The 24,430-nt window shown below is 28.1% G+C and overlaps 1 protein-coding gene across 2 annotated transcripts in view; it reads right to left on the minus strand.

The window, feature by feature from the left end:
- Positions 1-24,430, minus strand: part of LOC112693679 — a 64,986-nt gene that overhangs the window by 17,183 nt on the left and 23,373 nt on the right. The window contains exons 3-4 of one of the 2 annotated variants that reach the window (XM_025568862.1): positions 18,272-18,345; positions 8,958-9,133 (exon numbers count right to left, since the gene is read on the minus strand). The gene's annotated coding sequence lies outside the window, so the exon portion shown is untranslated. Of the gene's footprint in view, positions 1-3,187; positions 3,447-8,957; positions 9,134-18,271; positions 18,346-24,430 lie in introns of those variants that run through there. The other variant, XM_025568861.1, reaches the window with a different exon arrangement.

Below are 24,430 nucleotides of genomic sequence, written 5' to 3' on the forward strand. Positions count from 1 at the left end.
TGAACACTTTTACGATCTGATAGCGCAATATTTTGTTTCTTTCAATAATAATAAAACAATTTATTATTCGTTCAATAGTAGGGATCTACAAATTCCTCGCCCTTGGTCACGCCACTGTAGGTTGATCGTAAAATAATATTTTGATTTGTTCGGTGGCAGCACGACGTTTATGTACAGGCATTATAATAGTATATTGAAAGATGGTAATGTACGTCCCGCCATTATAATCAATTTTCATTATTTTAGTTAATAGATTTTTTTTCCTTCTTGTTTATGTGTAACATATTTTCCATTAAAGAGATGCGCTTTTGTACTGGACGCGTTCGCGGGAACCAATCTCATTCCGAAACGCGGTTAGTTTACAGGAAGGTCATTTAGCCCGGGGAAGCAAGATACAATGATTTTATCAATTATTTATCCAACCAATAATAATATAATATAAACAATGATTATTCTACGTCCAAATAACAGACATATGTAAACATATATTTATTTTAAACTGTTTAAATCCAATCGATATAGGTATAAACACACGAAAAAAACAATCGTTTTACTTGTATACACACACATTCACACACACACACACACACACACTAAGTCCACGCATGTGCATGCGAGCGTATGAATGCACCGTAATGGGTTTATATGTCTATACCGGAACGACCCGTGTTGGATGGGTAAATAGACGAGCAAATATTATTTTACAGTTATTATTATATAAGCTATCAAGGCGCGTCAATTTTGTCAGTTGTAAAATCACACACATAGTGTGAGGTCGTATACCTACGTATAAGTCAACGTACTCGACGAGTTCATAAAAACATTAACACAAATATTTGTTTACAACCAATCACACACTCCTACGTAACTCCCTAAATCTGTACATATATTATGTGTACCTGATTAAGTTTTTAATCAGTCTACAGCCATAATTATGCTGAATAAAAGTCACCACTCATTCAAAAAGTAACGTTATTTTCTTTGTTCACCATTGACCACACATGTAATTATATTTAAAATCATGGATCTAGACATATGTTCTTTCGAACTTATGTCTAGATTCATTCTATAACGTTTATCTAAGAATTTCGAAACATGATTTGTTTTTTAATACATTATACTATCAAAATCCAAAGCCTTTAAAACTTATATCACTAAAAACCCAAGCTCGGTACCACTGTCAGTGGCATTGGTAAGGGGAATTCGAGGGTTCAAACCCCCTTTCGCATAACCAAAATCTCAGCTAGTAAATAAATTGGTAATAATAAAAATAATATTACCTTAATTTATGAATCTGACTTAAACAGTCTGTTTAATGCAACCAATTTAAAAGATTTTCCTAGGTCAAAAAGGTTAGAGTGGGCTGATCATGTACAGTGAAACACGATTGCGTCCGTAATACCTTTTTACATAAAAAAAAAACTCAACACGATTGCGCCCAGCTAATTAGCTCGATAGCACTCTGTGAAATATAAGGTCTTTCTAACAATTTTAAAATATACTATTAAAAATACAGTCGAAGTGTAAAACTCAAAGTTAAAGTTAGGTTAGATTATCATTTTAACAATTTTCCATCGAGTATTTACATTAACAAAAATGTGACAAAAGTTCTTAGCGTGCTTAATGAACACAACCACAACATAATTTCAGAAAACATAGTTAGTAGACAAATAATAAATTCCAAAATAAAAATAAAATGTGAAAACGACTTATTTACGAGACCGAATAAAATAATTAAACAAGAACTACGTAGCACAGAAAATTGTCAGTTATAAGCCTGTAAAAGGGAAGGAAAATTGTTAAAATGATAATCTAACCTAATTTAAACTTTGAGTTTTACTCTCCGACTATATTTTTTAATAGTATATTTGAAAATTGTTAGAATGGCAAGACCTTATGATACATTTCACGAAGCACTATTGAGCTACTTTGCTGGGCGTAATCGTATTGCGTTTTTTGCAGGTAAAAAAGTAAAACCGGGTGCTATCGAGTTAATTAGCTGGGCGCAATCGTGTTCTGTTTTTTTCATATAAAAAGGTAAGACGGGTGAAATCGTGTTACAGCCATTATGTATGGCATGCTGAGGGTGGACTGATAAGACAAGTACTCATTAACAAACCAAATAAAAAACAACATGTGGAAAGGCCAAAACAACGGTGGTTGGGCGGAGTAAAGGACGATTTGAAGACATTAATTAATCGAGCAAGTATTGAGGATGCAAAGGATCGAGAAGTTTGAAGAGCATTGGTAGAAGCTGCAAAACGCCTAAATGACGTGTGAAAAAAAAATATAACAATCCACACTAATAAATATTTTTATACCTACATCCTTGATCACTGCCCCTTCGAGTTATTAGACTAGTACCTTACAATCTACGGGTTTTATTTTTTGATAAATTTCCAGAGCCATACCGAGCCATTTTTTATCCTGAAGCAAATCTGAATCAATGCGCCCCCTAGTTTGTAGGGTTGTCACACTCACAGCTTTTAATATGTATAGTACGATTCGGAAAAATCTGAAATTGTCATTAGGTTTCTAGCAAAACAAGAAATAACATTTTTTTAAATAAGTTAATTGTTTAATATTTTTACGCCCCCCAGCTTCAGGTGCCCAAGGCAATTGCCTCGATCGCCTCACCTTAGTTACTGCTCTGTAAATTCCAAATACTTCGAAACAGAATTGGTGTATAAGAGTGGTGTCCATCTACAACAAGCAATAGCTGACGATGAAATAAACTGATTGATAAAACCAAAGTCCTATTTAAATCTCATTTTGGACAAAACTCAGTCTATCTGTAGTATTCGACTACTGCGTTTAAAAACATGAGGAAATACACAGTATTACACAGTTGAATGAAAAAACGTTCACAATAATCCAGCGGTCCTCTAACTATTTTCTTTGCGAGCTCCCTAAGCTAAAAATTATTTATTAATTTTATTCATAATTATTCTTAACCCGTGCCTTGCATTCGATTCAGTACTAATGATCAATGCTAAAACAGCCAAACGATAGTTTAGACACATCCGAACGATTCTATTCGTATGATAAAATGGACCAAAAATTAAACGCATTCTGCTTTTGATCCCTGCGCGTCCACCGTTAAACGATGGCAGCCCTAACCGTTTCGGGGACCGCAGCGACAACAAAAACGCAGTTTTTCTGCAGATTTCCAGGTCGGATTACTCACCTGTATCTTTTGGATGGCGAACGTGTTGCGAGAAGAACACCGAATGCGATAACCGAGGGAGAGCACGCGAAGGACGAAAAGGACTACGGCGACGACGGTACACGGGTATGACGACGAGTGGACACGTTATTGAAGCGCGTACGGGCGGGCGGACGGACGGAACTATCGAAACTGACGTGTTGACGCGGAGACTGTGGAGAGTATAATAATAATAATATTACACAGACATCAAGTCGGCGGTGGCAAACGTTACACTGCTGGACGGTGCATCGAACTCTCCTCCTCTGCCCCGAGACCGCGCTGAAGTCGCCGCCGCCGACAGTTAGGTATAGGTGACTTCTTCCATTTCCATTTCCGAAAAGGTGACCTCCATATCGGGTTATTATTATTATTGTTGTAAACATAGTATAATCGTAGAAGTTAGCGCGACGGTATGTTTGCGGTTCCCTTGTACGGAGATCGAGGTGCACCCGTGTGCGAATGACCGCTTACGTAAAAAAAAAAAACAAGTAACGAAACGGTTTAAAAATCCTAACACGATAACGATGATTTGGCGAGCACATGCGTGGGACGCGAAGAGTTTGACTGAGTTGTGCGGCTATTTCGTCGTCTCATAACTATATAATACCAACGTTGCCTTTAAAAATATGTAATACGTGCACCTACGTCGTTCCTTCTGTCAACCATTTATTGGATACGTATTATAATATTTTTTGAAGTTCATAGTTTCATAACTTGAATGAAAATAAACGATACAACGTTTTTGTTTAAAATTCCAAATGGAATTGTGATCCGTTTTGCAAAACTGTTGGATTTTTCTTTCCGATCTCATTGTCCTTCGTCTCTTATATCTAGGTCGTCTAATACATTTTGCATAAATAAACAAACGTCTAATCGTGTACTAGATGCTCATATCAACGTAAAATTATGTCCATTGCTAACGATTTACCGATCAACGTTTTTAATGCTATAATATTAAATCGTTGAATAATTATGTAAAAAAAAATTTTTAGATGGCCCTGCGTTATTATTTCTAATTTATTTGATTTTTTTACATGCTTTTTCTATTCTACTTCACTAATATACTCGATGTTCAGTTATTCCACAGTCTTGTTTGTATGCAAATAATCAATAGTTTTATATAATTGGGTCTTGACAAGTAAATAAATAAATACATACCTATTTTGTCTAACGTTTAATGACACGTTTTATCAAATACACAATATAATAACAACCATTTACATACTCAATACACACACACGGTTATATCTTCTATACAGTTTAATGATTTTCGGATTGCTCAGTTTTTTCTTAGAAATGTATATTACGAGTATATTTTTTCAGCTGACATTCTCATGCGCAAATGTATATATGCGCTAATGCACACTCGAATCGATATCGCGCGCTATAATTATTATTTTTTTAAGTACAGAAACCCAGGAAGAATAGTCTAGAGAATACACGTATAATACCGATGGTCAAATAGCCCATAATATTTTCCACACTTTTCCAAACATGTTGAATTATATAATTATTGTTGCTTGAACTAGATAAAAATTACAATGACTCCAAACAAAAATCGGGCTATTTTTAATTTTTAATTGAAATGTGAACTTTCAAGTGCCCGTGAAACTGAAAAATCTATTAAACGTCACGTACTACACTATTGCACAAAAGTTAAAACTGCAATCATTGATATGTATCATATATGTATTACTTAGTACATAAATTTTACATTGGAAAATACATATAACTCATATGCATCACTTTCAAACAATCGTAATTAATATTATATATTTTAAAATTATTGATTCTTTTTTTCTTATGACAATTTATTTATTTATACCTATAGCAAATTTGTTGGTGGCATAAGTTCAGAAATAATCTATAAAACAGTAAAATAGCAAAAACTGACTTAGTTGCATTGGACTTGATAAATATTTTGATTGTATACAGGGTTTCTAATTAATAATATATAGAAATATTTTATCTTAAAATCTTTTAAAAAACTAATACTACGACATTATTAATAGCGTATTTTAATTATAAACTGTAAAAAAATGTTTTATCCATTTTTTTTTTCAACATTAAAGATAATTGGATATCGAATTATTTCTGTTAATTAATATTTTTCAAACAATGTATTTGTTTATACATTATTTTTAGGTTGGATTAACCATCACAATATACATATAGTTTTAAGTTCAAAAAACTCTATAGCATACGTTTTATCAATCGATTGATCTACTAACGAACCTACTAATGAACCATACGGGTATCTAACGATATTATATTGTACACCGTATAATTTTTATATATTTTTTAAAATCATTTCGATTTTATTTCGTGCTTTTTTTTTCTTGTGCCCAACAAATTCCGTTAAGATTATGACTATTATTTGATTTAATCATTATTACCCGATTTTGGCGTAACAAGTTTTGTGATACAGGATTTCTTAATTTGATATTTTGATATTTTGTGGAAATTATAAATTCAAGTAGATATGTACCTACAGATATTTATTCTTATTCTGTATTTATTTTTTCGTGATTGAAAAATAAACTACAAAATTCAATAATATATTTTATCTTTTTGAAAAATTCATAATCAGTATAAGTAACATATGTATTATAAAAACCTTTAATTTATGTACGAAAATAATTCAATATTTTTTGAACAAATAAAATATATAACCAATTGATTTTAGTTTAAATAAGGTTTAGTGACTTTAACGCTGGCTACAATATACCTATAAAACAATGAGTTCTATGTTTATCTAGACTATATTATTATTTACACAAACTAAACGGTTTTTAAATAAATAAAATATAAATTTCGTAGTTAACACGCAGTATTATTTAATTAACATTAGTTTCGGAATTAATTTTTTTTTTATGTCAATATATTTACAACTGTAATAAACAGTATCTCAGATTAGTTAAACTTAAAATTAATTGAATGTAATTAGTTATGGTAACCATCAAGTACAGTTGTTAGTTGATTTTTATTTATTTATAAAAACATTGAGTATAATATATACTTTCATAATAAAATACATATAACATACGAGTACTAATATAAATTATTTAAAAGTAAAATCTTTTCCTAAAATATATTTTTTCATGCGTCAATTTAAAAATATAAAAGACACTAACCATATAATGCTCTATATTTTTATAAAATTATTGTTGGGAAGTTATTGATGAATATCCGTCAATAATACTATTTCTTTACGGTTCGATAACATTATTGGCGTGCTCATCCATGAAGAATGCATTTATATTGAGTAGCATATTGAAAAGCATTCAATGAATAAAACATGAATACTATCGTTTCAAGTAACGAATTTCAAATACTAAAATACTTGGTTTTTTATTATATTTAAATAATGAATATAGTACATATATCAGGCCAACATAAATAATTCTTACTTTTTGATTATAAAAATAATAAATAATTCTGAGCACTGTGTATAAAACCGAATTTGGCCGTTTGGGTAAATATTTATTTTTTTCGTACACATTCCATACCATACAATTAGATTATTAAATTATTATGTATTTAAATGCATTCATGTACATAAATCATATTTATATTATAATTGAAATGATAAATTTCAATCATCAGTATTATTGAAGTACACATTCACGAGTAGTGTATAATTGTTTGTATCGAATGAACATAGACATAAGCAAGTCTAGTAATTTAAGCGTGGTCAGGTCGTAAGGGTATTGACATTAGCCGTATGAATGTTTATGGTGGACGATACGAGACTGCACAAACAACATTTATTTTCTCATATCGCATTCTATGCTGTTCGCTACAGTAGTCTAGGTGGTGACATATACAAATGATGAGCCCAGTCAATAAAAGTGTATGTTATTCATTGAGTTCATAGCTAATCAATAGTCATTATATTTATTCAAATTAAATTACAAATAAATAATTAAATTTTAGTTTTATATTTGGAAGATTTTTCAGGCTCAAGATTTGTTAATGCGATTATTTATTTTTTGAAATGTTAAGTACTATTATAATATTAAAATGTTAATATACCTAAAGAAAACCAAAATTATTTTTCCGTTCAAATAAAATATAAAACAGCACGATCATTTTATCATATAATATATTAAATCATATATTTATTCATATATTAAAATCAACAAAGAATTTTTGAACCCATACAAATTATAATAGACGAATTCTATTTCATCAAACTAATTAGGGCACGTTTGTTATTTGTTTAATATATTAATATAGTCACCATTACTCTTATAAATATACTATAAATTTTAGTTTTCTATAAAGTTTTTACCTCTCAGAATAGTATTTTTTAATTTAGATATACAATTGAATCTTTTTTATACATCGTGCACAATAGGGTACTAGTATTTGAAGAGAATTATAAACATAAAATATAAGTACCGATCATGCGTAGTAGATATAATAGTAATAATTGTTTATGTTTTTATATTATATACAATATGCAGTTCCATCCTAACTGACAATAATCCTCTAGAGCAACTATATTTGATGCCCCATCACTCCCCTAATTTTTTTGTTGTAAAATTGACTTCACATTTTAGCGTATAATTTATCTTATTTCTTAAAAATTTTTTAATATTATTATAAATGTAGTTATATTTATTTTATTTTGATGTTATAATAATATCTCTAGATAATTTTGTAATAATACTCATTATTAATGAATATAATTATTAAGGGCTCAGATTGTATAGCATTTTTTAATTGGTATAGGATACAGATAAAAATAGCAAAGTGAGATATCAATTTGTTTCATGCACCAGGGACTCTAAAAAAATGAATTTTTATTTTGATATTTTTTGCATATTTAGAGTACCGTCAACACGGATGAAATGAAACTTGAATAGTGACTTGGAACACTATATCTTTTCTTTATTGAATTTGATAGAACTTTGAGAGTTTTGATTATACATCGTTTATCTTTTCATGATATTTTATGTTGTAACATTTCCAATTACCCTATACTAGATTTTTTTTCAGATTTAAAAAATCAATATTGAAGGTGTAGGAGCCTGGGAAAGTTCAAAATCATGTTCATTTCACCCTTGTTAACGATATTTTAGAATTTTAGTATCATTTACAAAGTGTTGATGATATTATTCGCCAATTCACAATATTATATAAAGCTTTATTTAGAATTTACCATAAATATTGTTTATATTGACTGAAAATAGTATTAATTTATTTTTTATTATTTTATTTTTTTTATATTTATTTTATTTAAATTTGTTTTATTTTTATTTATGTTTTTGTGGCATATTTTAAGGTTTTTTTGGTTATATTATAATGCGTATTTCAGTACTTATCAATTAGATGAAATTTGAATTCTGATAATTATGATTCACACATAATTTTAGATCATCAATTATCATTTTTAATTCATCAATAATATTCTATCCTACGATAATATTTATTCATGTAGTAATGTAACACATTATTTACATTATTTACATAATTTCATATTTAATGATATTTGTCGTACAATTTTATTTGCACTCAGATATTTCAGATATTTCAAAAAAAAAAATTTATGTTTACCTATCTAAAATAAAAAACCTAGTTTTTCTTATTATTATTATTAATTTTTATGAAACCCCCCTAAATTCATAATACTTTGTACGCCCCAGATCACTTACCCCATTTACCCTTCGGGACGTCTATGACAATATGCGAATCGCAGGAAATCGTATTCTTTAGCGTGATACAGAGTATATAAATAAATTACCTGATATGAATTATCATATTTGCTCAAAATATCACATCAGTTTTTCTAGGCTAGTGTATTTGATTTGTATTGGTTATTCTCATCCAAAATGTGCGGGGTTTAAATGATTCTTGGAAAACTATTCTCATCAGTCGTCCAATATTGTTGGTGATAGTTTAGCAATATTAACTTTGAATCTGAAAAAAAAATAATTGAAATTTATAATACTAGCCACAAATTATACGTATTTTAAAACAATCAAATATATATGAACATTATAAACATGCATTCAGTAACGCAGAAAAAATGTACACAATAAACGTTATTCTAATAATTATTAGTTCCCAGCTTGATGGGTCAAGGTAGTTACGACTTCATCTTATACGTTTAACTTGCGTTCAATAGTAAGTTATACGAATCGAGAGCTATTTTTATTCTTAACAAATTTGAAATATTATCGTTTCGCGTATAATACAAATTAATAATAATAATATTAAAAAAAGTTACTAGATATCTATTGGCTATTTATAATTATAACCTAATTAAATTTCTATTGTTAATTATTTATCTAGGTAGGATTTCTGCTGGGAAAATAGCCGTGTCCTAGATTCACGCGAGACATTGTTTCTGCGAGTAGGTACATACGTAGAACAGCAGCGAGGGGAGATTGAATTAATTTTGTTCCCGTTATAACCCAGTGATGACAATGAAAACCTAACGCTCGATTTTCATTTGTAACGTGAAATAACAAATGACACACCCACATACTCACATACAAACACACACAGGATGTATATTTTATCCTTTTTTATTTACTTCTTAGTTTTTAATAGGAAATAAAGATGTTGCAGAAATAAAATTACCTACATCGTAATAGCAAGAAAGGACTTGGACGGCACGTGTATTATTCATCGTAAACAGCCAATAATGCGACTCTTGCAATAAAAACTAAATGTACTGCTCGAAACCAGAACCTAGTATAACCACAGAATATTTGAAAACATATTTTCATAGTCTGTGGTATAACCGTTGATTATAATTAGTATTATTTATAATCAACGGTATAACGCAGAGTCGGGGAACTGTGGGTCAAGCCATTTCAAGAGGCCATTTATTAGGGATGAAACTGAATTAGAAATGAATACCTTGTAAAAAAAAAAAAAAACACAATATTCTCATAAAAGTGTATAAGTATATTTATATTACATTTTAGAATTAGTGATACCACTGATAATGACTTATTTAATAAATATAATCTAATTTTATCAGCGCAACAAACGTACGGAATAAAATATGATTTACTTAACTTTCTACTAAAATTTAAAAAAAAAACTAAATAAAATTTAAAATATAAATTATGAATTGAAAAATTTTAAATTTTGAATATACATGGCATTCATTTTTCAAGTAACTCCGATGGGCCAACTATCCAAGAGTCCAAATCAATGTCTAAAAAGAGAAAAAAATTTCCAAGAGGCCAATTTGGTCAACAAATATTAACTGTGGGTCAGCTGACCTCCTGAACCCCATCCCCCTAGATCCGTCCCTAGTATAACGTAAATTCTAGACCATACAATCGATTATTCAATAATAATATATCAATAATATTATCTAACCCAGCATAGATTCCTTCGCAATTTATAAGAAATCGTGATTATCTGGTTTAGTGATTTTGAATTGAACACATGTCGTATGATGCGTCCAGGAGACTATAATAATAGCGCGAATGTTCGATATGATATCGACTTTCTACAAGTGCGCGTGTATTTATTTCGTTATATATATATATATAAAAAAAAAAAATAAAAAAAATCAGCTTGTTCAATTATTATTATTATTTGCATGCAACCGTTTCTTCTTCCGTAGCTGCATTATATCCGTGCGGTAGAATTACGCGTACGTCTAATTAGGACGGTCGGCGCCGTTACCTACACTATGGTTTGATTTGATTGGAAAAATAATATTTCCAGTTCACTGAATGCGATGCGCACATCCATAAAATAATGTACACGTAAATACACCTCCAAGTCATCAGATCGTATATATTTTGGTATGTTTGGCGTTTCCCGTAAACGCTTGCGGTTACGTTGCAATTAAAACCGCAATCGATTCCCGGTGTCCGTAGAACAACAATGTTTATCGCGATGTAATCCGAACACCGGTCGTCACGCGTGCACACGGATCACGCGGACGAGTCGAGTCACTGTCCCCGGGCCCATGGCCCATTACCTACCGGGATTCGTCATTACCAAAGAACGGATCTATACGTAAAAATGTGAATGATTAACATATGATTAACAGGTAAACATTTTTCGGAATAAGTTGGTATTCGAAATCTGCTAAAACTTAGAAGATTTTTTAAAACATTTTCTTATTAATCTGACACACTAAAGCAACGTTTAGCATATTTTTAACATGTTTTTATCATACATTTCTTATATTAAATTACATATTTAGTGCGTATTTAAAATTCAATAGTACTAATTTGTGTTTTTATCGTTCAGTAGGTACATTATGCGGTACAAACACGTATCCGATAAAGAATACAATTTTTTTTAATTTCACATTTTTTTTTCCATTTGGGTTATTTTTTTGTAGACTGACACTTAGTGAAATTTCAATTAGTTGTATTCAATTTTAAGTGCTGTTTATTAGCATATTTAAGTGTTTTTAGAATCATGTTTCGAAGGGTTTTTCTGCACACAATTCCGTTAAGCGATTATGTTTTACACTCATGTCCCGTTTATACAATGAAAACACGCCATTAGTGCATGTGTGACTGTAAACACAAACGAGCAATGGGCAAAACGGGGTTTGGTGTTGCAGCGAAGCATGGAAAACTATATCTATAATTTCTTCGCCGAGTCACAAAAAAGTTTAAAAAAATATAGTTCGACGACAAATTATAGTTTCCGCATGGCTATAATATGTTTGTTGTGAAATTAACCGTTCAAGTGTTTGTTATTTGGTTCTTGGACAACATCACAATGATGTTCTCGCCTCCCAGCCGTGAAGTTAATGAATATTTACATTTTTCCGATAGTATTAATGATTTGCGAACCAGTAATTATATAATATTAAGCTTACTAATTGTTTTATTTAAGCTATAGAATATTTACAATCTGTATTTTTCTCTTACATACAGTAAGTAAATTCGATAAAATATAAATACAAAAAAAAAATCTTGGAAATTCACGAGAAGAAAGTCTCGCCAGTGCTGGAAACCCTTTGATGTTGATGAAAGTTTTTAAGAGAAGTGTTCAGGTAAGGATTCGCTGAATAATATATAGACTAATTGAGTGGTCGTTTAATTTTTGTTAATTATATTTAGCTGTGACTGAAACTATTTCGTTGTTTAAGTTGCTGTGGAGTGCGTGAGATGTGTGATATACTATGGCGTTGAGGCTATTTTCCGAAAGGAAATTGATTGAAGTGCCAAAACGGGTTGTACGTGAGAAGACTTAGCTGTATATAATCCCATAATAAAACTGATTACGAATTGTACATACAATTATGTAAAAAAAAAAAAGAGTCTAACCTGTTAATATAAAATAGTCGTAAGACGTACGACAAGATTTCGTACGGCTTCATAATATTATTATCAAAGACGTCCTGTCGTTCAATGCGAACCTGATTTGAATGGTAATATTGAATAATATAAAATTAGTCATAAACAAAGCAATCTATCCAGTACTATCCAACCTTATTTGTTGTATAAACATTATCAATTGCAAACATGATATGTAATATTTGTCATATTTTGGTGATTATAATTCGCAACTAACAAATCTACTGTTGAGATTTTCGCTGCTGCTTCATATCATCAAACAAACATTGATGTATTTTTCATGGATTTTTTTTCAAACCAACATATATAATCAATAATTCTCCGTTATGACACTGTTGCCAAAATGTCTCGCTTAATGGGTCTAAGTCGCGTACCTATTTACGCGTGCGTTCACTATAACAGCAGTAGTACGCTATTATCCACTTATAAGGTTCTATTGTGAACCGTATGTATTACTTTTCAATCTTTTGGTAAAACAATAATCACATTTTCTATGCATATTTTATAGACCAAACATTATTATAGACAGCGCACTGTCAAGCATGTGAACGCAATATTTGGAATAAACGTTTCACACAGATTCGAACAATACGATTATTTGTCGGTCGTCCGTCCTTCTATATATAATAATAAAAGTATATCATAACATTAGACCTATATTAATAGCAGTCACTTCCCAACATGGTAATTTCATTTCTATGGTGCTCGCGAATTCAAAACAATTTGCAGTTTTTCTCATAATGATTTTGATATACATCGTATCCAACAGTCGCCCAATGAAAAAATATAGAGAAACCTTGATACCTCGAACGAATTTTTTTAGTCCCTACGTTTCAAAACAGACGTTTTGGGATGTAAATTGTATCGATAATTCGAATTTCCTCAACACGAATCCCTCGATAACTCGAAGTTATTTGTATCAACTTAACTCATAATGTTTAAATGCATTGATGAATATTACCGGAATAATATCATTAGTTGTCCATTAGTTATGTCATTATATTATTATATATAAATTAGTAATATCATTAGTTATTTGAAGTAGTAAGAAGAGCATAGAATTTTGATGATGATGTGTAATCGTCTTAAACTACTCATGTTCAGGCATTAGATAGTCTGATAGTCTACAAGTATTACGCAAATAACCAGAAATTCCAGATTTGATGTTTTCAGTGCTTAACGTCATATAAAAACATCTCAATTAAAATACATATCAAAGTTTAAAAAAAAAGAAAATATTCTAAAAATAGCACAATTTTAATTGTAATTCCTCAATTACAACTAAAGAATATATTTTTCAAAATTATAATTTACAACTTTATGTATTTATAATTATATTTAAAATAACAAAAGTGAATAAACAAAGTCAAAAATCAAATCCTTGCGTGTTGTATAATACATGTAATAAAATAACTGATCAGTGTAACTTTTTATGTGAACGATTATTTTGACCAAACAGTTCCTCTGCAACTTTTCGGATAATTTATATTTAATAGTCAAATATGACGCATTTCAAGTGATGCGAGAAGTAGGGGGACCGAGTCTTTTTGCGTTCTCTTACTCAAGCCCTGTATGCTTTACTATCGAAGATTTCACGAATTCAGCGTAACATATACACGGTTAAATTATGTGTACTTGTACCGTATTATTATATAAATACATAAAATCATCAGACAACTGTATAGAGTGAGTAACCCGGAAATTTTATTTTGAGGTCAAAGTGGTATTCATTATGTATCGGGTGTTCCCAACTTGACTGTGACCTCAAAATAACTTCTGCCTGCCGCCAACATTCTTCGTTATTATTATTATTATTATTACTATTATTACTATTATTAATATTAATACAAGTGAAACCCTCTTGTGCAGAGTGCATTTCGAATATTTATATTGGAATTCGTGTGCTCGTCGAGATTTGATTGAAAACATCATTATAATTATTACTGACCACACACCAAATAAAATCGTACTCCTTAGACACATTCAAATACAGTTAATTTAAACGCACGAGACTGCTTATAATTTATTAGGTACCGAAAAATTGTTGATTATTTAATTACTATCCATTTGGACATTTCTGTGCTAAAATATTGATTTATTGTATATTACTGTGTTTAATTTCTTTTTTCTTCTATTTATTATTATGTATTTTAAGAACAGAATAAAACATAAAACGTATTTAGATACTTGGTATTGAAACAAATGGTAATCTAGTACTAATAACTTATTTCAGTGTTCAAAAAAACATATTTATATGAATGACATAGACATTTTGTAATTAATTACATAATCTTTTTAATTTAATGATTCAGATACGACTCGAGTATTCAATGATATTATAGTGTAGATGTTCAACAATGCGATACGTTATAGTTAACTATTTTATACTGGTTATAGTGTGTGGCTAATGCCGTGTTGGATTATTAATTGATTAAGGTGCACATATTTTCAATCATCCCCGATGAAGCTGTCATTAATTATTAATTTTATCATGTCGTAAAATAGTTCCCAGAAGAATCAATTTAACTATTGTAACACTCGTCTACTCAATTATTTCAAGACGCATTGGAACAGAGTTATTAATTTATTCTTATTACTAGTTGAATTTCCCAGCATCGTCCAGGAAATATTTAACTATTTTGATTAGAGGAATTATTTCGATGTATAAAAAAAAATGTTAGGTTGAATAGAGCGCATACTTGTCGCATACTTAAATTATATTTATTTTTATTTACTTATACTATATTAATAATCGATAATTATTAAATTCAATTTATCAAACAACATAAAATGTTTCCGAAAAGTGAGTAAAACTCTACATTCAGCCCAAAATTTCTTTAAACCTCATAGAGGTAATAACCAAAAAATTCTTTCTTATTGCACCTATAGACGCTGATCAGTGAATGAGTAATATTTGAATTATATATAAGTTTAGATCAAATTTTATTAAAATAATAATGCAAGGGAGGTTTCCACGGGTACATTTAGTTATATCCCGTTTTTAAATCTCACTGTTACAATACCTACTGTAATCGAATCACTAATCCAAAAGTATAAACTTATACAAATTATACGCAGTTGAAAAATAATATTCTCACATCTGCAGTGAAGAACATACTTAATAGATCATTAATGCAGTTGTTTTTATGCTATTTATGTTGACGCATGTAATATGCAAATGCACACATCTATGTTATCTGCAGTGCGGTACCTGTACACCATATATTATAGCAAGTGCACGTGTATAATTAAATAAAATGTCCACCTAGATACAGAAATGGCCTATATAAAGTTCTAAATAAAATAAAACGTATGCACTTCTATGCACTTCTTCATATGCATGGGCTTATACTTTTAATATTGTCACAATGAGATTCCATAGAATTAAAAATGTGTATATATATATATATAAGTACTGTATAAATGTGTGTTATAGTGTATGCACAATAGGTACAGTAAAATACAGTTAGAATCACGTTTACACACACACACACACACACGCACACACACACACACACACACACACACACACACACACACACACACACACACACACACACACACACACATACATACATACATACATACAAATACGCACATACAAGTTTGCAATGCACTAGGAAGAAAAAAACTTATATTTATATAGGGATTGGTGCGATGCGTATCCTCTTGGTTTCGTATAATCTTGCGATTGGTTTCAAATTACAGCACATTGCGCGCAGTCACGAGTTGTGATACCCTGTTATTATCCCTTAAGAATTCGTCAGCCGGAAAATGACATTCAAATATAACATTATACACTATAGTTACTTATAATCCAAATTTTAGACAAAACCGTTATAATGCCTAAACACGATGTGACGATAAGTCTATGTGAAATTCTATATTTTCGTATACAATTTCTTGTACATTTCTCTCCGTCTAAGTACGTTGTTTTGTTCGTGAATCGTATTCTTCCTAGTATTCTTTCTACAATTTCTATTACATTATTTTGTATTAAATGTTTACGCATCTTATTACAAACATTACATGTTTTACATGCGATCGAATATGAGCTCAGTAGTAAACGACTATCCCTCTACACTTTGATTTTAATAACAGGTTGATAAATTCACAATTTTGCACAGTATAACGCGTATTATATAATATGACCGACACAATTTCCATAACTTTATGTTCGGTTAGACATAATTTATGTGATGAGTCTTTTCAATTTTAAACGTTACAAGGAAAACTTCACGGGTGTCCTTTATTTCACATCATAAAGAAAGTGTTCTTCATTTCCTATTGTTACACATTTTTTTCTTTTATCGTTTATTAATTATAAATTATAAATTTATCTGGTATAAAAAATATATTTTAATTTAATTAATTTTAATTTTGGTTTATGGTTACTCATAAAAGATGAAAAAAAAACATATTCCAACAAATACAATTAATAATTTGTGTTCGTTGATCGGCCTACCCTATTATAGGGCTATAATTTTGTTAGTAATTTCAGCTCTCTATAACTATTATGAAGGCTGATTACATTTTAATTTTAATTTCACAAAAAAAAATTTAATTATTATTATTTATAAATTATGGATTATATATAGAAAGACATTTGTTCCATTTGACTACTTGAGTGATAATAATTTGTATCTAATATATGTAATTAGTTAGAAATATGAAAGTATATTACATAGTCTTAAGGAGGAATATATAAAAACGAGGATACAATTATTAATTTTAATACTCATATAAATTTTCTAGGAAGGATAAACAACGATGTACACTATTGTGTCCATACAATTTATATATTACCAAATCATCGAAAAAAACAATTCACACTGTCATGAATTAAGATCAATTAAGTATTTTAAATAATATAACATTTTTTCCTGTCACATACTAGTGCAAATCAGAAAATATTTTAGGAAAAAGATTTACTTTAAAGATTACAAAATTAATGTTTATTTTTTATTATGCACCTCTATGGGAAAAAATTAGAGATATACTAGGACAGTCATTTCCAAAGTGTGTTCCACGGAACCTAAGGGTTCTGCAAGATTTGTTTAATTTTAATAAAAAATAATCAGGAACATTTGTTCAGAGTATTGGTTTTTTCAATAAATAATTGAATATTTTGTAAAAAATATTACATTATTTGAAGTTTCTTTCCTAGATCATTTATTTTCTATGTTTTAATTAATTTTTTATTAGGAAGACTAATTCATTGATATATAAAATAATTTTACTAAGTTTTAATACTTTAGTTGTTAATTTGATTGTGAACAATTTTTTATATGATATTTCCTAATTTATTTGGATACTAACAGTATATCTAATTATTAACAAGTGTAATAGATGTACTTATATCTCAAAAATTATTTTCCAAAAAAATGTAATGAAAAAATAAATTGAATAGTATACGAGTATACATTTAAAAAACTATAAGGCGAATACTATTTAACTGTCAAAAAAAAGCATGATGATTATTAAAATTAAGTGAAACTACTAAATATAACCACAAATTGCAATACATATATTATATTAAATTTAAAGAATTAAAAAATTGCAATCTAGCGTTATTTCGCATTAATATTATTTTATTCAAATATAAATGAACACATAGTTAATATTAATAGCTAAAGAATTTCTTTTGATCAAGATAATAACGAACTTTACATGATTTTTATCAAAATAAAAGTGACCTTTTACCGCAGCGCACGTATAAAAAATATAATTAAAACAAGTAAAACATTGTTATAGACATAATACTTACATGCACAGACTTGTGACTCATATCTCAGGTATCTGCAATTGTGTTCGGTGACCGTCAAAAATTACAGGACGAGACTGAAATGGATAAAATCAAATTTTATTATTCTATAATACCGATAGCATTCAAAGTGAAAAACATTATATTATCATAATAATTAATAATGCATTGTGTAAGAAAGAAACCGTTGATAATAAATCGCAACGATTGCCAAAATGTATTATTCAATAAAAAACAAAGCAAACACCAGTTTTTTCTGACGACTATTATTTATTTTGAGCATTATTATCAAAACATAAATGTTATTTAGTTTTCTAAAAATCTTATATATCCTTTGATACAAACCTAATCAAATTATTTTTTAAAAATAATTTTGCGGACATTTTTCATTCGAAGAGTCAACATCGAGTTAATTTTTTTCATAACTTTGACAATTTTAACCTTACCGCGGTCATCATTGTATGACATTACGGTCTAGGCGAATAGGTTAGGCTTATGTGTTACTTAATAATTTCGTTTTATTTTTGTATTTGTGGAAGTTCGTTTTTAATATGATAGAAATACCTACTATAATTTAAATAAATAAACAGTACACTACAAACGTATATTAATTAACTAACGTAATTCACACGAATGAGCCATTCCGAGTATCCGAAAATAACGGGAGTTTAATTAAATTAATATTATTAATACGTTCATAATGAATTCGCTTCGGGAATACAAATAATTACTGTTAAGCATAGATTACTGTTAGTATGGCATATTTCATCACTATTTGTCATGATACTGTACCATTGATTTTCAATCGCCCACTCTAACACGGACTACATGCGATGCGTTTTTTACACATTTCGTTGAGTAATATTATTGTTATTCAGATGTTTACAGGGACGAACCAGTTATTTAAAAAATATTGGTTTCGATTCCAATTTTATTTCCAAAACATCTACAATTAGTTCTCATTACAAATACCGGTTCTAATTTTTAATGAACAGAAAAGAGTCTTTCAGCTGTTCTTTAAATATTACCACTAGTCTTTAATATTTAAGTATTCTATCCCACGCAATAATATTAAATAAAACTCAAACTAATTCCAGTATACATTTATTTTTCGCGAGTTTATATTATATTTTAACAATCTTAATTTAATTAAATAAATCTATTTTAAAATGTTTATACATTTCTCTGACATATTTTGCTTTTACTAAAATTTGTATTATTTTGTATCAAAAATAATAATAGCACCCCATGTTTTCAGATTCTTAATAAAGCGAAAAATTAATTTGTGAGTGATGACCAGGGCTCGAGAGTTAAAGCATTTGCTTATTATTATAGATTGACTTAAAATATAGCGGAGTACTATAGAAATGTATGTCAAGTTATAACACGTACAATTATGAAATTTGAAAGTGCCATTTTTTGCTTTATTCAGCAATTTTATTTTTTATTTTTTTTATTTTTTAGTTAGAACAGTATAGTTTTTTTTTTTTTGAATAAATATTTTTAATAAATTTTAAATTTTTAAAATGTTTATTTTAGTGCTTATATTGATGTTTTTAAGCAATTATTTTTATGGTTTTAAATGTTATAAGTCCCGAGCCTTGAAGATGACCAATTAAGTGTTTTTTTTGTAGGTTTCGTGTGTTTAAAAAAATACCCTAGCTGCAAATGACATACTAAATATAAAATGAGAATTTTACGATTATATTGTGTAATGATACGCATTATTCGATTGTAAAACACTACACAAATTGTTTATAAAAATGTGTACCATATGATCTTAAACGATTAAAAAAAATAATAAATTACGGCTTTTTCGTTATCCGCATGGGTAACACAAATCAAACAATAAAGGCCTAACCCTACAATACTCCATTGACATCATAAGTAGGTCACATTTTTAAACGAGTCAAAGGTACATCCGGCCATATCCTTGTATAACAGGAACACAATACCCTTTTCAGAGGCTCTTGATCTTAGGTCGTCAGATTAGTGAAGGAGTCTCCTGTGACAAGCAATCACCGTATACGAATATTTAAATTTTATAATTAATTTGTTTAGTTTCAGTTTTCTGTGCGAGTGTTGAAAAGTGTCCAACTGTCGTACATCAAATCTTGTGTTTGTCTCATTTCACCTTATTTTACTCCTACGATAATTGTAAGTGCACAGCTCGTCAACATTCGAATAACTGTTATAATACAGGTAAGTGCTATTTTATTTAGCTTGCTAAATTATTCAGTTGCGCTGATCGGCTCTCGAACGTTTGTAACCCCGAGAGCACTCCCTTAAACAAGATGGAAGGTAATCAACCCATAATGCATTATACGTAAATATACACCACCCCCTCACTATTATTATTATTTTCCATAAATTATTTTTACTTTTATGCTTTTATGTTATTACAGTTAAAATGAACAATTATATAAGACAAATTGAAATGAGTATTATTAAAATAAAATATACTAACAGTGACATTTTAGTTTGATGTTAAAACTATATTGTTAAAAATATAGTAAATTACTATAACAGTCAAATTAATAATTTTCTATTTCGTACAAACAATAAATATATGTATTTGTATTTATAATTTGCGACTCTTTTTATAAGTCAACAATTCTTTCGAAACAAAAATTTGAAAATGTAACATAATTTCTGCTAAATTTACAATTGATAACCAAATTATTATTAATATTATAAAATGTACAATTCGCACTTATGATACCACCTATCGTGAAAAAATATATTATTCTTATCATATTCCATTTTATAAATAAAAATAAGAATAATAATAGAATAAATTTATAAATAAATAAATTAATGAGCTTATTATTTTATAACCGTAAAATAGTTTCCTTAAGATTTTAAATAGCACTGATAATTATTAACTCCAGATATCGTCCGGTAAGAACTTCTTAAAAAAATAATATGCAAGAATATAATATAAAAAAAAAGTGTTTAAAACATTCAATATCTGCAATTTATACAATATTAAATAAAAATTGTTTTCATTTACAAATGTATCAATCTTGTTTATTTCATAGAAAATCCATTAAATACCTTCACTAAGTATAAATATATATTTGCATAAATATCTAGGTCATTTGAGCAATCATAAGATATAAATACTATTTATCATTAAACAAAATTCTTAGAACGTATTAGTATCATGTATTTCTTAATATAACATACAAAAATATTATACTAATTTGACGTAAAACTTTTTTTTTAATTACAACAAAATTTCTAACTGGTTATTAATTCTTATAGACGTGATCCCCACTGTATTTTATTACTTGAGTAAAATGATAAAATATGGCAAAACTAGATTTATCAATTTAATGAAAGAAAAATGCTAACAACATAACAGTTTAGGTATCTGCGTAATTTTCTTTCTAAGATATTGCTATTACATTCACCTGTTCAAAATAATAATTCAAAATTGATAAATAATTATTAAATATTAAAGAAAATCAATAAATAAGAATATTAATTAATATTATGATTGAAATTCGATAGGAAAAATAATTTAAACTTGGTTAATTTATAATTTATCACCCAAATAATTTTTGTCATTTCATTTCTCGTTACATTTATGATGTCCACAACAGTTTTTGTTTAATGTAGCGTAATATATACTAACACTAATTAAATATATTTATATGTTATAATAAAAACTCATTCCAAATAAACCTAAACCATGGAAACATTATATTTTCAATATTGTTATCTTTTAAAAATATAAACATTAAGAATGATATTTTAAGTATATTAAGTACAATGTCTATTATTATACATTATAATAAAATAGCCATGTAAATCATTTTTACATAAGCTTATCATTTTTTGGACATATGATTTAATTTCACATCTGATTTATCATAATACCAATAATACAAACACTGAATGTGTTATTATTATGTATTGTTATTTATTATATAGTTAATTACCAGTTTTGAAACAGTTTTTACTCACCCCAAAATACCCAAAATACAATTTGATTTAAAATAAGGTCTAACATGTTATTTTTATTTATTTAAAAACTATTTTAATTATTGATGATTTTATATTCTTTTAAATTATATTATTAATATAAAGAAATCTTCCATCGGAGTTTTTTCAGTGATAGTACAAAATTATACTTATAATAAAACAATGATTTTTGTTTTAGAAACTAAACATTTTAATGAAAAGTATTTTCTTTATTTAAATTTAAATTAATTGTTCTTAGTTATACAATAAATATATAATTATTATTTTTATATATAAAATATGACTAAAAGCAAAGTCTCTTTGTTTAAAATTTCATTTTTTACGTTGTTTAATTTAATATTTTTAAAATTTTGTAAAACTTATTAAAAATAATCTTATATTATAATAATAATTCATAAAACGTTTTATTGATTAATCTGTTATTATATCCACAATGAATTCGTAAAGAATATATTTGAAAAATAAAAAAGTATAATATAGTTTATTTTTTAAATTCAATAAGATATTCATAATATCTAATTAATTAATTAGATTAATTAATTTATTAATTTTTTTTTACCCAAATGCTATTACTGTGGAGTAATATTTATAGAATTGTCAATACATTATAATAATTATAATGTATTGACAACTCTAACATCACATCGCATATAATTATTATATGCGATGTGATGTTTCGATGACAGAATTGAACGTAGTACCACTTTATTAAGATATATTAAGATAAATCAAGTCAGTCAGTTGAATAATCAATAACATTTAAAAAGAACAATTATTTTAAACAAATGACAAATTTTAGTATAAAAATATTATATGTGTTTTATAAAACTAATGTACATAGAAGATATTTGATATTCAAGCGATGTTGATGAAAAAAATAAATAACACATAAAAGTTTCATCACTTAAGGAAATGCAAACAGGTAAATACACTAGCATGAAAGTAAAGTAAATTGCCTATATAATAACCGTCATAAGCAAATAACAAAATAATTATTTTTCAAAATAATATTAATAAACTAGATGAATTACACGGCTTCACCAGAGAAATATTTTATTACTTTACATTAGAAATTCACACAAATCCCTAACCTAAGAATTTAGGGTGAAAAAAGCGCAAAATGTTTTAATATTTGAATGTTTAAATTTTTATTATTTATACTGTACATTAATTTACATATATATTAATCAACACATTAAACAAAATTAAATATATCCTGGATAATTAAAAAGTGAAAAAATTTATACATCCAGTCTAAAATTATTTCGATCCAGAATAATACGATTTTCGGAAGATTCCTTTCTTATTATACATCTAGAGTATTTGAAGAACCACTGTTGCCAATTTCAAGTTCGTGTATTTAATAGTTTTTAAAAAATTGAAATCAGTGAGTAAATAATATTTGGCTTTTATATATAAAAATATATAAATAGATATTAATAATAATATGTCTTATCATTTCTAATAAGACTAAAATTACTAGTAATTTTGTAGAAATTGTTTCACAATTTTAGGCAACGAAGTTAGGCAATACATTATTTACATAGACAAATATTTTGCTTTATTAGATATTACAAACAGAATGTTGTTCAACCAAAATATTATTAACTAGTCTTAATAATTTAACATTGTTACCCTTTTAAACAATTATATTAGTATGAATACGTACAAGTTTTTTCCGCTAATTACATATTATTGGTCGTATTTTACATGATATTCGGCAGACATTTTACACGGTTTACTTGTATTTAGAATTATATTAATTGATAATAATTTTGTTGACACCTATAATTAAAAACGTTAATAGTTGTTCAACACTTTATTTCCAATACGGACTGTACACCGATAGCTTATGTTCATTCTAGCATAATTACTGACTGTAATAATATTTTGCTGCCATCATTAACTAAAATTGTAACGCATCGGGCTACAAATCGACTATCTATAACCACCTTCGAAAAAACAAGATAGTGATTCACGTATTCGTGTACCCTGTTCTTCTCCGTATGGCGTGCATGATATTTTAGATAATTATATATTCAATTATACGAAGTTGAGATATAGAAGGACCAAAAAATCAGAAGATCTACGGTAGGCAACTAAACATTCGCCGCACGTACGACATGCATGTCTATCCGTATGTTTAGTTGCATACCATAAAATATTTTCAGG

Source organism: Sipha flava, unplaced genomic scaffold (assembly GCF_003268045.1).
Source record: "Sipha flava isolate LNK unplaced genomic scaffold, YSA_version1 89_pilon_pilon, whole genome shotgun sequence".
In the NCBI taxonomy this organism is placed as follows: Eukaryota; Metazoa; Arthropoda; class Insecta; order Hemiptera; family Aphididae; genus Sipha; species Sipha flava.